Source organism: Procambarus clarkii, chromosome 86 (assembly GCF_040958095.1).
Source record: "Procambarus clarkii isolate CNS0578487 chromosome 86, FALCON_Pclarkii_2.0, whole genome shotgun sequence".
NCBI lineage: Eukaryota > Metazoa > Arthropoda > Malacostraca > Decapoda > Cambaridae > Procambarus > Procambarus clarkii.
The window spans coordinates 19608006-19620983 of record NC_091235.1 but is presented as its reverse complement, the minus strand read 5'-3'; the positions used below and the strand labels follow the sequence as shown (position 1 = coordinate 19620983).

At 43.1% G+C, this 12978-nt stretch overlaps 1 protein-coding gene across 1 annotated transcript in view; it reads left to right on the top strand.

Annotated features, from left to right (window-relative positions):
* Positions 1–12978, top strand: part of LOC138358804 (uncharacterized) — a 76949-nt gene that overhangs the window by 12425 nt on the left and 51546 nt on the right. The window lies entirely within an intron of this gene.

Sequence of the window (12978 nt, the reverse complement as noted above, 5' to 3'; positions counted from 1 at the left end):
AGAGGATTTGACAGGGTAGTCAAACAGTTTAACACGTGTTGTACACGAACAAGGGGACACAGGTGGAAACTGAGTACTCAAATGAGCAACAGATACGTTAGAAAGAACTTTTTCACTGTCAGAGTAGTTAACAGGTGGAATACATTAGGCAGTGATGTGGTGGAGGCTGACTCCATACACAGTTTCACATGTAGATATGATAGAGCCCAGTAGGCTCAGGAATCTGTACACCAGTTGATTGACAGTTGAGAGGCGGGACCAAAGAGCCAGAGCTCAACCACCGCAAGCACAACTAGGTAAAAACACACACACAAGATGCGTCGCGTGAATGTCCAACGACAATATGCTAAATTTAATTACATATTAAAGAACTCGTAATGAACATGGATGAACATTACATTTACAGTTTTTCAGACAAGAATTTCCACACAACAAAATTGCACGAATAAGCAAAGAGGTTCACGTAATTACAATTAGCTCACCCGCGAATGATTAACTATATTAGTTCACCCGCGAACGACTATCACTATCACTATCGACTATCACTATCACTATTACAGGACTTACCGTCAGGTGACGAAGAGGAATTGGGTGAAAGGAAACGTGCCCAACCACTTTCGTCCACCTTGAGAATCGAACCCGCGTTCCACCATTATGAGTCGAGAACGTAGCCTACTGTACAACTGTGCGTCACAAGAAAATTACCAATAATACTAAGAAAATGCAAAGAAAAATAACAAAATGAGAATTGCAGTGTTTAGAGTACACACAATCACCATTTAACCTGCAAATAAAAATAATATACAGTAATTTCGCTTCATGCAGGTCGGCGTTCAATCCCCGACCATCCAAGTGGTTGGGCACCATTCCTTCCCTCCGTCCCATCTTAAAGCCTTATCCTGATCCCCTTCCAAGTGCTATATAGTCATAATGGCTTGGCGCTTTCCCCTGATAGTTTCCTTCATTTCCTTTGTCTAAACCCGCATGAAACCCAATAGTAATCAGTTACCATTTGCTCGTCATCAAGATTTTATCTATAATAATACAGTGCCTAGCTTGGAGCAACCTGTCCTCCTACAACCTGTCCTCCTACAGCCTGTCCTCCTACAACCTGTCCTCCTATAGCCTGTCCTCCTACAGCCTGTCCTCCTACAGCCTGTCCTCCTACAACCTGTCCTACAGCCTGTCCTCCTACAGCCTGTCCTCCTACAACCTGTCCTCCTACAGCCTGTCCTCCTACAACCTGTCCTCCTATAGCCTGTCCTCCTACAACCTGTCCTCCTACAACCTGTCCTCCTACAGCCTGTCCTCCTACAACCTGTCCTCCTACAGCCTGTCCTCCTACAACCTGTCCTCCTACAGCCTGTACTCCTACATCCTGTCCTACTTCAACCTGTCCTCCTACAACCTGTCCTCCTACAACCTGTCCTACTTCAACCTGTCCTCCTACAACCTGTCCTCCTACAACCTGTCCTCCTACAGCCTGTCCTCCTACAACTTGTCCTACTTCAACCTGTCCTCCTACAACCTGTCCTCCTACAACCTGTCCTCCTACAACCTGTCCTCCTACAGCCTGTCCTCCTACAGCCTGTCCTCCTACAACCTGTCCTCCTACAACCTGTCCTCCTACATCCTGTCCTCCTACATCCTGTCCTCCTACAACCTGTCCTCCTACAGCCTGTCCTCCTACAACCTGTCCTACTTCAACCTGTCCTCCTACAACCTGTCCTCCTACAACCTGTCCTCCTTCAATCTGTCCTCCTACACCCTGTCCTCCTACAACCTGTCCTCCTACAACCTGCCCTCCCACAACCTGTCCTCCTACAACCTGTCCTCCTACAACCTGTCCTACTTCAACCTGTCCTACTTCAACCTGTCCTCCTACAACCTGTCCTCCTACAACTTGTCCTCCTACAAAGAACGTCGCTTTTCGCTCGTATGCGTTACCTAAAGCCAATAATTGTCATACTAGAAAATGGAATCGACTCGCGAAAATGATATACTGTCCCGTTTTCTGTTTTAGGTCCTCTGGTAGGTTAAGGTCACTTTATAATTGACCGTTTTCTGGACGTTTCGGAAACCTTAGGAGGTCGGACTGGGGGTGGGAACCGTCTTCCCAGCTGTCATCTATACACTTTCATGATCAATTCGACTGTTTTCGACTTCAAACACTGGCGGGTTGATAAACATTTTTTTCAATTGCTAAAAAATATGACTATGGATATGATACTTTTTTCAAAAACCTTTTTTTTCCATAATTGTTCTTTGATTCATTATGCATGCTTTTTAAACCCATTTTCTGTGACTATTGTTTGCACTTTTAATAGACGAGTAACATTTATAAATTCTTTGTTCCAAAGGTTTAATCATTTTGAAGAGTTTGTTTTAATTAGTATTTTGTCATTTCTTTGAAATGATATCTCGATACTTTTCATGTTCTGTATATTCACTTTACAACTTGATATCGTATAGGGGAATGTATAACTCCCGATTATCGTTATCTTTATCATATTGACCCTTGACCCCTAGGATGTATATATATATATATATATATATATATATATATATATATATATATATATATATATATATATATATATATATATATATATATATATGTCGTACTTAGTAGCCAGAAGCCAGAACGCACTTCTCAGCCTACTATGCAAGGCCCAATTTGCCTAATAAGCCAAGTTTTCATGAATTAATTGTTTTTCGACTACCTAACCTACCTAACCTAACCTAACCTAACTTTTTCGGCTACCTAACCTAACCTAACCTAACCTAACCTAACCTAACTTTTTCGGTTACCTAACCTAACCTAACCTATAAAGATAGGTTAGGTTAGGTTAGGTAGGGTTGGTTAGGTTCGGTCATATATCTACGTTAATTTTAACTCCAATAAAAAAAAATTGACCTCATACATAATGAAATTGGTAGCTTTATCATTTCATAAGAAAAAAATTAGAGAAACTATATTAATTCAGGAAAACTTGGCTTATTAGGCAAATCGGGCCTTGCATAATAGGCCGAGAAGTGCATTCTGGCTACTAGGTACGACATATATATATATATATATATATATATATATATATATATATATATATATATATATATATATATATATATATATAGTGAGAGATGTATCCCACGTCCATCTGTATAAACATAAAGATGAATTTAACCTTGAAATATGTTAAAAAAAAGAATAAAGTATACATATAGTTTAGTGAGCATCTGAGATATGTCTTAATAACCCTCTTACGATTGCTATATAAGAGGATGAGATGTAGATGAACAAGTAGATGAGTAGATAAGATGTATTATGCTTATTAAGGACAAGCAATGAAGGTCAGATTTTACTAATAAAAGCTTTCTGACCTGGCAGGGGCCTGACAGCTGAGTGAACAGCGCTCGGGGTTCATAGTCCTGAGGGTCCGGGTACGATCCCCGGTGGAGGCGGGAACAAATGGATAGTTTATTTCACCCTGATGCGCCTGTTCACCTAACAGTAAATAGGTACCTGGGAGTTTGACAGCTGCTACGGGCTGCTTCCTAGGGGGGACGTGTAATAAAAAGGAGGCCTGGTCGAGGAGCGGGCCGCGGGGACGCTAAGCCCCGAAATCCTCTCAAGATAACCTCAAGAAGATAACTTCTACACATTTTCAGTTATCACAGCGTCTGAACTCAGGCCGTCCTCTCGAGCGTATCCCAACGTCACTAAACTGATGTACTAAATTTCCCGAACCTAACCTAACCCAGAATCTACGAATAGAAAACGGGACATCACGTCAATTTTGCAAGCGGCTTATGAGTTTTAGTATACAAGTTTTTGGGCATAAGAGGATTTATGTGTCAAAATGCTATGTACTTTTCAAGAGGACGGGATGCTGAACATGGCTATCACAGCATCTGATCTATGCTATCATATCGTGTGACCCAGGCGATATCATCGTGTGAACTAGGCTATCAAACATCGTGTGAACTAGGCTATCAATATCGGCTGAACAAGTCTATCAACATCGTCTGAACGACTTAGCAGTAGGGAGGTTATCTTGAGGTTATCTTGAGATGATTTCGGGGCTTATTAGTGTCCCCGCGGCCCGGTCCTCGACCAGGCCTCCACCCCCAGGAAGCAGCCCGTGACAGCTGACCAACACCCAGGTACCTATTTTACTGCTAGGTAACAGGGGCATAGGGTGAAAGAAACTCTGCCCATTGTTTCTCGCCGGCGCCTGGGATCGAACCCAGGACCATAGGATCACAAGTCCAGCGTGCTATCCGCTCGGCCGACCGGCTCCCTTTGGGAAAATGAACTTAAAACACAAAATAAAAATTTTCAGGTGAAAGAGAGAATTTACGAGAGAATTTAATTTATTAATTTATTTAATTATTTTAAGAGAATATTAATTTAAGAGAATATTTACGAGAGAATTTAATTTAACAGAAATAACTCTTCAATCATAGTTATTAACAGCTTAAACAAATCAATTAAATCATTAATTTGTATTCATTTGATTATAAGTTTCGATTTATTAAACAAAAAAAAACATTACAGCCTCATATATTGAGTTTGTGTGAATCACACCTTTGCAAATGCTTTCTAAATACAAATAATTGCTAACTCAAATAAAACTTCTAACCTGAAGCATAACTATACACGAAATTATAATATAAATAATAATTTAAAATATGAATATTAATTTATGTTATATTTGTAAAAAAGATATTTGTTTGCTTACAGACTTCACCCAAGTTGACGAATGCGTTTTTGGCGTTAGGATGAGCTAGGATGAGCTAGGATGAGCGTAGTCTGGGAATGGGGTTGGGATTGTGCAGCTTAGGATGAGCTAGAATGTATTAAGAGCGACACAGTTAACCACCACACCTTACTGGGTGCTATACCATGGAGCGATTGCATCTTATCTTCCTTAATTGACTCTTGTTATCTACGCTGAGCCATTTCTAAGTGAATTTTGTGCTTCAAGCTTTAAAGAATCCATATACTGGATTGTTCGGCGATTGATTGTTCAATCCTACCTATCTGGCAGCCTCTACCTCTCTCTAGACTCCACCGTGTCTGGGAGACGGAATACAATTGGATAGATTAGGTCTTTTGGGCGGTGTTCTATATTGTCAATCTTGCAATTTCTGTATTAAGCAAGGGGCATGACAGTGTTATGGCGGTAATTGCATTTTACAAATCCATATATACATTGAATTTACTTTTTTTAGGGCTTGTTTAGGCTATTTTTAAGTGTCCGAATCGCTATTTTTTCTAATAACTTCTTGAAGCCTCCCAGCACGCTACGCTGTCTCCGAACAAGGCGAATAAACAAGAGTCACAATTTAACATTAACAAGAGAAAAAAGCAGTCGACCTTCTAAGAAAAAAAAAATAGCAGTAAAAAAAGAACTAACTTGCGTGTCGTATTTGTTCAGACGCCACAAGAACACTTTGACAATCACAATGAAATATCCCTTAAATCGCATAAAAAAAAAAAATATATTAATTAACGTGATGGCTTCGTGTCTTTAAACAAAAAAAATAAAAAAGAAGCTTAAGAAAAAAAATGTTTTAACTCAAGTCCACAAAAGGCTTCGAGTACACATTGTGTAAACAATTTAATTACATGGACCGGGAGCCGGTCGGCCGAGCGGACAGCACGCTGGACTTGTGATCCTGTGGTCCTGGGTTCGATCCCAGGCGCCGGCGAGAAACAATGGGCAGAGTTTCTTTCACCCTATGCCCCTGTTACCTAGCAGTAAAATAGGTACCTGGGTGTTAGTCAGCTGTCACGGGCTGCTTCCTGGGGGTGGAGGCCTGGTCGAGGACCGGGCCGCGGGGACACTAAAGCCCCGAAATCATCTCAAGATACTCAAGATACTCAAGATACATGCTGTTTAGAGGGTAAAAAAAATCACTTAAAATGGGGAAATGGGGGGGGGGGGGGGAGAGGGGATGGGGGGGATTTTGTCAAACTATTGACAAACAATACACACAGAAATCACACTTACGTGATACATCCAATGAACAAATCCACAAGGGCCGTGACGAGGATTCGAACCTGCGTCCGGGAGCATCCCAGACATTAAGGCAGTGTCTGGGAAGCTCCCGGACGCAGGTTCGAATCCTCGTCACGGCCCTTGTGGATTTGTTTATTGACAAACATGAAAGACATGCCAGAGCGTAAAAGAGACAGTGTTGAACGCTGTACTCAGCTGAATTCGTTAGTAGAGATTTGATCGCTTTATTCGTTAGTAGAGATTTGATCGCTTTATTCAGCTGACTTTCCTTAGTAAAGGTTGGAAATTTACTAACGAAATCATGTCATCCTACTCCTTAAAATGGTGTAGGATGATATGTCAAGAATGTCTTAGTAATTGGATGTCCCCATTCCTCCCCCCCCCCTACTTCAAGATCACTGACCTCCAAACTTATGTTGCCGTCTTTCAACTTTCCTGCAGTTCTCTTGAGAAGAAAATAAAAGCTGCCTTTTAAGAAGAGAACAAGGGCAAGCCTTCAAAGTACAGGGAGGGAGGGAATTATCATGAAAAAACGCCAAGCCATTACGGCTACATAGCACTGGGAAGGGATCAGGATAAGGATTTGGGGATTGATCCAATTTGTGACGGTCGGGGATTGAACTCCGACCTGCGTGATGTCTGACCGTCGCTCTACCGTCCAAATGTTACTCACGTGGCTCCAGCATGTGAGGTGATTTGATGAAATACCTGTACCCGAGTGCTGTCGGGAATTGGGTTAAAGGTCTGACAACTTTCAATTCTTTTTAACAGTCGTTGTGGCCTAGTGGTGAAAATACTGGACGCGCTAAGATGTATGTTGCCCCTGGCTGTCTGGGTTCGAATCCTTCTGGGGTGGGGAGTTTGGGAACCATTAAAGCTTCTTTTCATATATATATATATATATATATATATATATATATATATATATATATATATATATATATATATATATATATATATATATATATATATATATATATATATATATATATATATTGCTTGTAATTCTGTTGTCCCAGATATATGTGCATGTTCAAACTTAGTATACAGTAAATTAAACTTCCTTCCATGTATAAATTTTATCCTGAAAACTAAAAAGTGTTTTTTTGGGGGGTAAATGCTTCACTTTTTAATATATAATGCACTGAAAGTTGCCAGACTTTAACAATGAGGTCTAGAATAAATATTATTACATGGTTATTAAATAATTGCGTGTTTGTATTCACCTAGTTGTGCTTGCGGGGGTTGGGCTTCGGCTCTTTGGTCCCGCCTCTCAACTGTCAATCAACTAGTGTACAGGTTCCTGAGCCTACTGGACTCTATCATATCTACATTTAAAACTGTGTATGGAGTCAGCCTCCACCACATCACTGCCTAATGCATTCCATTTATTAACTTCCCTGATACTAAACGAAATTGTTTATAACGTCTCTGTGGCTCATTTGGGTACTCAGTTTCCACCCATGCTAAATAGTTTGTTTTTGTTCACGTTGTCAATTCCTCCGAGAATTATGTAGATGGTGATCATGTCTCCCTGTCATTCAGGGACGCGAGGTATAATTCCCGTAGCCTTTCCTCGCAACTCAAACCTCTCAGTTCTGGAACTAGTCTGGTGGCATACCTCTGAATCTTCTCTAACTTTGTCTTGTGTTTACCTATGTAAGTATTCCAGACTGTAGCTGCATATCCCAGGATTGGTCTGACATAAGTGGTATACAAGGTTCTGAATGATTCCTTACACAAGTTTCTAAAGTCAGTTCTTACACGTTGGCCGATCTAAGGTGTCAAGTATGAATAATTACAAAGATTTTTTTTTTTTTTTTTTTTATTATTTTCTACCACAAACGTGGCCACACATTTACAATGCTAACCAGCATATATACATTTTCTTCTGTCCTCCATGGACAGGGTTAGAGATGTGTTAAACATGTAGTTCAAGGGTTTATTGAACAGTCAACCACAGAAGGTGATTCGGTGCTTTTAAAATGCTAAGCTACCCATTACAAAGATGTTTAGACTGCCTATTGCCCAGTACGAGAGAAATAAATAGAAACAAGTGCGACATTCATTGTAAGAGTAACCAGTGGCTCCTTCTGTTGCAAAGTTGAGTGGAAGATGATGTGGAGTTATACTTAGGCTCGAGGAAGAGTGAGAAGTCTGGGAAGATTCAAAAGTTCTTGCTGTGTGTACTAGTTGGGAAATGCAATTTCTCAAAGTGCCAGGAGGCATTATGGTGGTCCTCGTTCTGTGCTCGCGTGCGTGCGTGTGGGCGGGTGAGAGAGAGGTTTGCGTGCGTGCATGCGTGTGCTCGAGGATGTGAGTGCGTGCACGAACACGTGTTGGAGGTCGTACGTGCGTGTGGGCGCGCTTGTGTTAGCAAGGGAAGAGGTGTGAATATTTGGTCAATTGCCATCAGCCACATTCCTTAAATTTATATAAAAATTAAAGAAACTCCATTAAGACGAACGGCTAGACACTCTCCCATCACCTAGCCTCGCCTCCATCCCCTACCCTCCCATCACCTAGCCTCCCCTCCATCCCCTACCCTCCCATCACCTAGCCTCCCCTCCATCCCCTACCCTCCCATCACCTAGCCTCCCCTCCATCCCCTACCCTCCCATCACCTAGCCTCCCCTCCATCCCCTACCCTCCCATCACCTAGCCTCCCCTCCATCCCCTACCCTCCCATCACCTAGCCTCCCCTCATACACTTACACCCCCCACCCTTTAACCATTATCAAGAGAGCTTTGTATCAGCGCCATTGATCCTGATATATAGAACCACCAAACCTCTAAAGAATCACAATTCTCATCCATTTGGACTAGCCTTGCACGCGAGCACGCACACACACACACACACACACACACACACACACACACACACCCACACACACACACCCACACACACACACACACACCCACACACACACACACACACACACACACCCACACACACACACACACACACACACACACACACACACACACACACACACACACAGTGGAGTTTTAAGGAGATGGCCATCCCGGGCTGTGAGGAGTTCAGAGACTACATAGCAGGCACCATAACAATGGGAGGACCAAGAATAGTAGTAGCAGTAATATACAACCCTCCACCAAATGACAGGAGACCCAGTCAAGAGTATGAAAACAACAACAAGGCAGTTAACACTATAATTGAGAGGGCAGCCTCTGCTGCCTGTAGAAATAGATCCCACCTGCTCATCATGGGCGACTTCAATCACGGAAAGATTGACTGGGAGAACAAGGAACCGCATGGAGGCGAGGATACGTGGAGAGCCAAACTATTGGAGGTGGTGACAAGCAACTTTTTAACGCAGCATGTCGGAGAACCCACAAGGATGAGAGGCAATGACGAACCAGCGAGACTCGACCTAGTCTTCACTCTGAACGACTCCGACATAAGAGAAATCGGTTTTGAGGACCCAGTAGGAATGAGCGACCACAGTGTACTGGTGTTTGAGTACTTGATTGAAGAAGGGTTATTGAACTCGAGGAGGGATACCGAAACCAAAAGGTTAGCATACCGAAAGGGAAACTATGAGGGGATAAGAAAATTCCTAACAGATATAGCATGGGAAACAGAGCTCAGGGGAAAGACGGCCCAAGATATGATGGATTACATCACGCAGAAGTGCAAGGACGCAGCAACAAGTTTGTCCCAGTCCAAAAGGAAAACAGAGAAATGAAGATGAGAAACCCATGGTTTAATCAAAGATGTAGGCTAGCTAAGCAGCAAAGTAAAAGGGCATGGAGAAACTATAGGAATAACAGGACACTGGAGAGCAGAGAAAGATACCAGAAATGCCAGGAATGAATATGTCAGGATGAGAAGAGAGGCAGAAAGACAATACGAAAATGACATCGCAAGCAAGGCAAAGGACTCAGCCTAATTGTTGCATAGCCACATTAGGAGAAAAACAACAGTAAAGGAACAGGTTATGAGATTAAGGATAGGGGCGGAAGGATTCACTACAAATGACAAGGAAGTGTGTGAGGAATTGAATAAGAAATTCCAGGAGGTCTTCACCTTAGAACAAGGAGAAATTCCAGAGGTAAGTGAGGGAATAGCTAACCAGGAACCACTGGAAGAGTTTGAGATTACCAGTGGGGAAGTAAGGAAGTGTTTACTAGAGTTGGACGTGACGAAGGCTATAGGCCCAGATGGAATCTCCCCTTGGGTTCTAAAGGAAGGAGCAAGAGAACTGAGCCTACCACTCTCCATAGTGTATAACAAATCACTGGCAACAGGGGAACTGCCAGATACTTGGAAAGCAGCTAACGTAGTCCCGATATACAAGAAAGGGGATAGACAGGAGGCACTGAACTACAGGCCAGTGTCCCTAACCTGCATACCATGCAAGCTGATGGAGAAGATTGTGCGAAAAAAACTAGTGGAGCATCTGGAGCGAAGGAACTTTGTAACACAGCATCAACATGGGTTCAGGGATGGCAGGTCCTGCCTCACAGGGTTACTTGAATTCTACGACCAGGCAACAAAAATAAGGCAAGAAAGAGAAGGGTGGGCAGACTGCATATTTTTGGATTGTCAGAAAGCCTTTGATACAGTGCCACACAAGAGGCTAGTGCGAAAGTTGGAGATGCAGGCTGGAGTGAGAGGGAAGGTACTCCGGTGGATAGAGGAATACCTAAGCAACAGGAGACAACGAGTCTGTGTGAGGGGTGAGGTCTCAGATTGGCGAGACGTCACAAGTGGAGTCCCGCAGGGGTCAGTCCTTGGACCTATACTGTTTCTGGTATATGTAAATGATCTCCCAGAGGGTATAGATTCGTTCCTCTCAATGTTTGCCGACGATGCAAAAATTATGAGGAGGATTGAAACAGAGGATGATAGTAGGAGGCTACAAGATGACCTGGATAGACTGAGTGAATGGTCCAACAAATGGCTGTTGAAGTTCAACCCGAGTAAATGCAAAGTAATGAAACTAGGCAGTGGAAACAGGAGGCCAGGCACAGGATACAGAATAGGAGATGAAGTACTTAATGAAACAGACAGAGAGAAAGATCTAGGAGTTGATATCACACCAAACCTGTCTCCTGAAGCCCACATAAAGAGAATAACGTCTGCGGCATATGCGAGGCTGGCTAACATCAGAACGGCGTTCAGGAACCTGTGTAAGGAATCATTCAGAATCTTGTACACCACATATGTAAGACCAATCCTGGAGTATGCGGCCCCAGCATGGAGCCCGTACCTTGTCAAGCACAAGACGAAGCTGGAAAAAGTCCAAAGGTATGCTACTAGACTAGTCCCAGAACTAAGAGGCATGAGTTATGAGGAAAGGCTGCGGGAAATGCACCTCACGACACTGGAAGACAGAAGAGTAAGGGGGACATGATCACAACCTACAAAATCCTCAGGGGAATCGACCGGGTAAACAAGGACGAACTTTTCAACACTGGTGGGACGCGAACAAGGGGACACAGGTGGAAGCTGAGTACCCAAATGAGCCACAGAGACGTTAGAAAGAACTTTTTCAGTGTCAGAGTAGTTAGCAAATGGAATGCATTAGGAAGTGATGTGGTGGAGGCTGACTCCATTCACAGTTTCAAATGTAGATATGATAGAGCCCAATAGGCTCAGGAATCTGTACACCAGTTGATTGACGGTTGAGAGGCGGGACCAAAGAGCCAGAGCTCAACCCCCGCAAGCACAATTAGGTGAGCAATTAGGTGAGCACACCACACACACACACACACACACACTCAATGCAAACGTACCCATGTGTTCAATATCCATCATTCTGGCACCAAACGCGAGGCGCCCCCTGGTTGGAGTGAATATGTGTTCCACCTGAAGACTGATCCTCTTCAGGCGGAACTTCTTCTCTTGTCTTTCCTTCTCTCTCTCTCTCTCCCCTCTCTCTCCCCTCTCTCTCTCTCTCTCTCTCTCTCTCTCTCTCTCTCTCTCTCTCTCTCTCTCTCTCTCTCTCTCTCTCTCTCTCTCTCTCTCTCTCTCTCTCCCCCCCCTCTCTCTCTCATCTACATCCTAAATCCAGAACACTGAAACGAATGTCAAATGAAAAATCTTATTGAGCTAATAGCCACAAGCCCTGAGAGCTACAATCATTAAACACTATGATGAATACGACGAGGAGATGTTTATACATGGAACTAACAGAGCAAGAACACGGCAATATTGTGCTATATAGTGTCCAGAATATACCATTTGTCAACTCTATGAAAGAGAAAACATGAATTCCATTGATCATTATTGTCAATCATCCCATACTAACTTTCGACTCCCTGGGTTGATATATGCTGAGCTCTGCAAATGTTATCTGAATACAGGAACACTTGATATACTGGTGTTGTGCCCGACATACTTAAAAGGACAGAGATCACGATAGATCAGATAGATAGATAGATCAGAGATAAAGCAGAGACAAAAAAAAAAATCAACCGAGAGTACAAACACAACATTTCAGAAAAATCTTTTGAAAGAGCCAAGAAGTAAGATCACACAACACTTGTAATCACAACGTCTTCACAACTCTGAAACAACATGGGTTTAAGATCAGGACGCTGCTGCTTCATTTCGCGAAACAATTTGGCCATGGCCTGATAGCTGAATTGGCAGCGCTCTGGATTCGTAGTCCTGAGGTTCCGGGTTCGATCCACGGTGGAGGCGGAAACAAATGGGCAGAGTTTCTTTCATCCTGATGATACCCCTGTTCACCTAGCAGTAAATAGGTACCTGGGAGTTTGACAGCTGCTACGGGCTGCTTCCTGGGGGAGGGTAACAAAAAGGAACCCTGGTCGAGGATCGGGCCGCGGGGAAACTAAGCCCCGAAATCATTTCAAGATAACCTCAACAAGATGGTGTTATTGCGGGCATCAAGCTGTGCATCAACAGCTGTGGGCATCAACCAGCTGTACCGGGGCATCAAACCAGCTGTACCGGGCATCA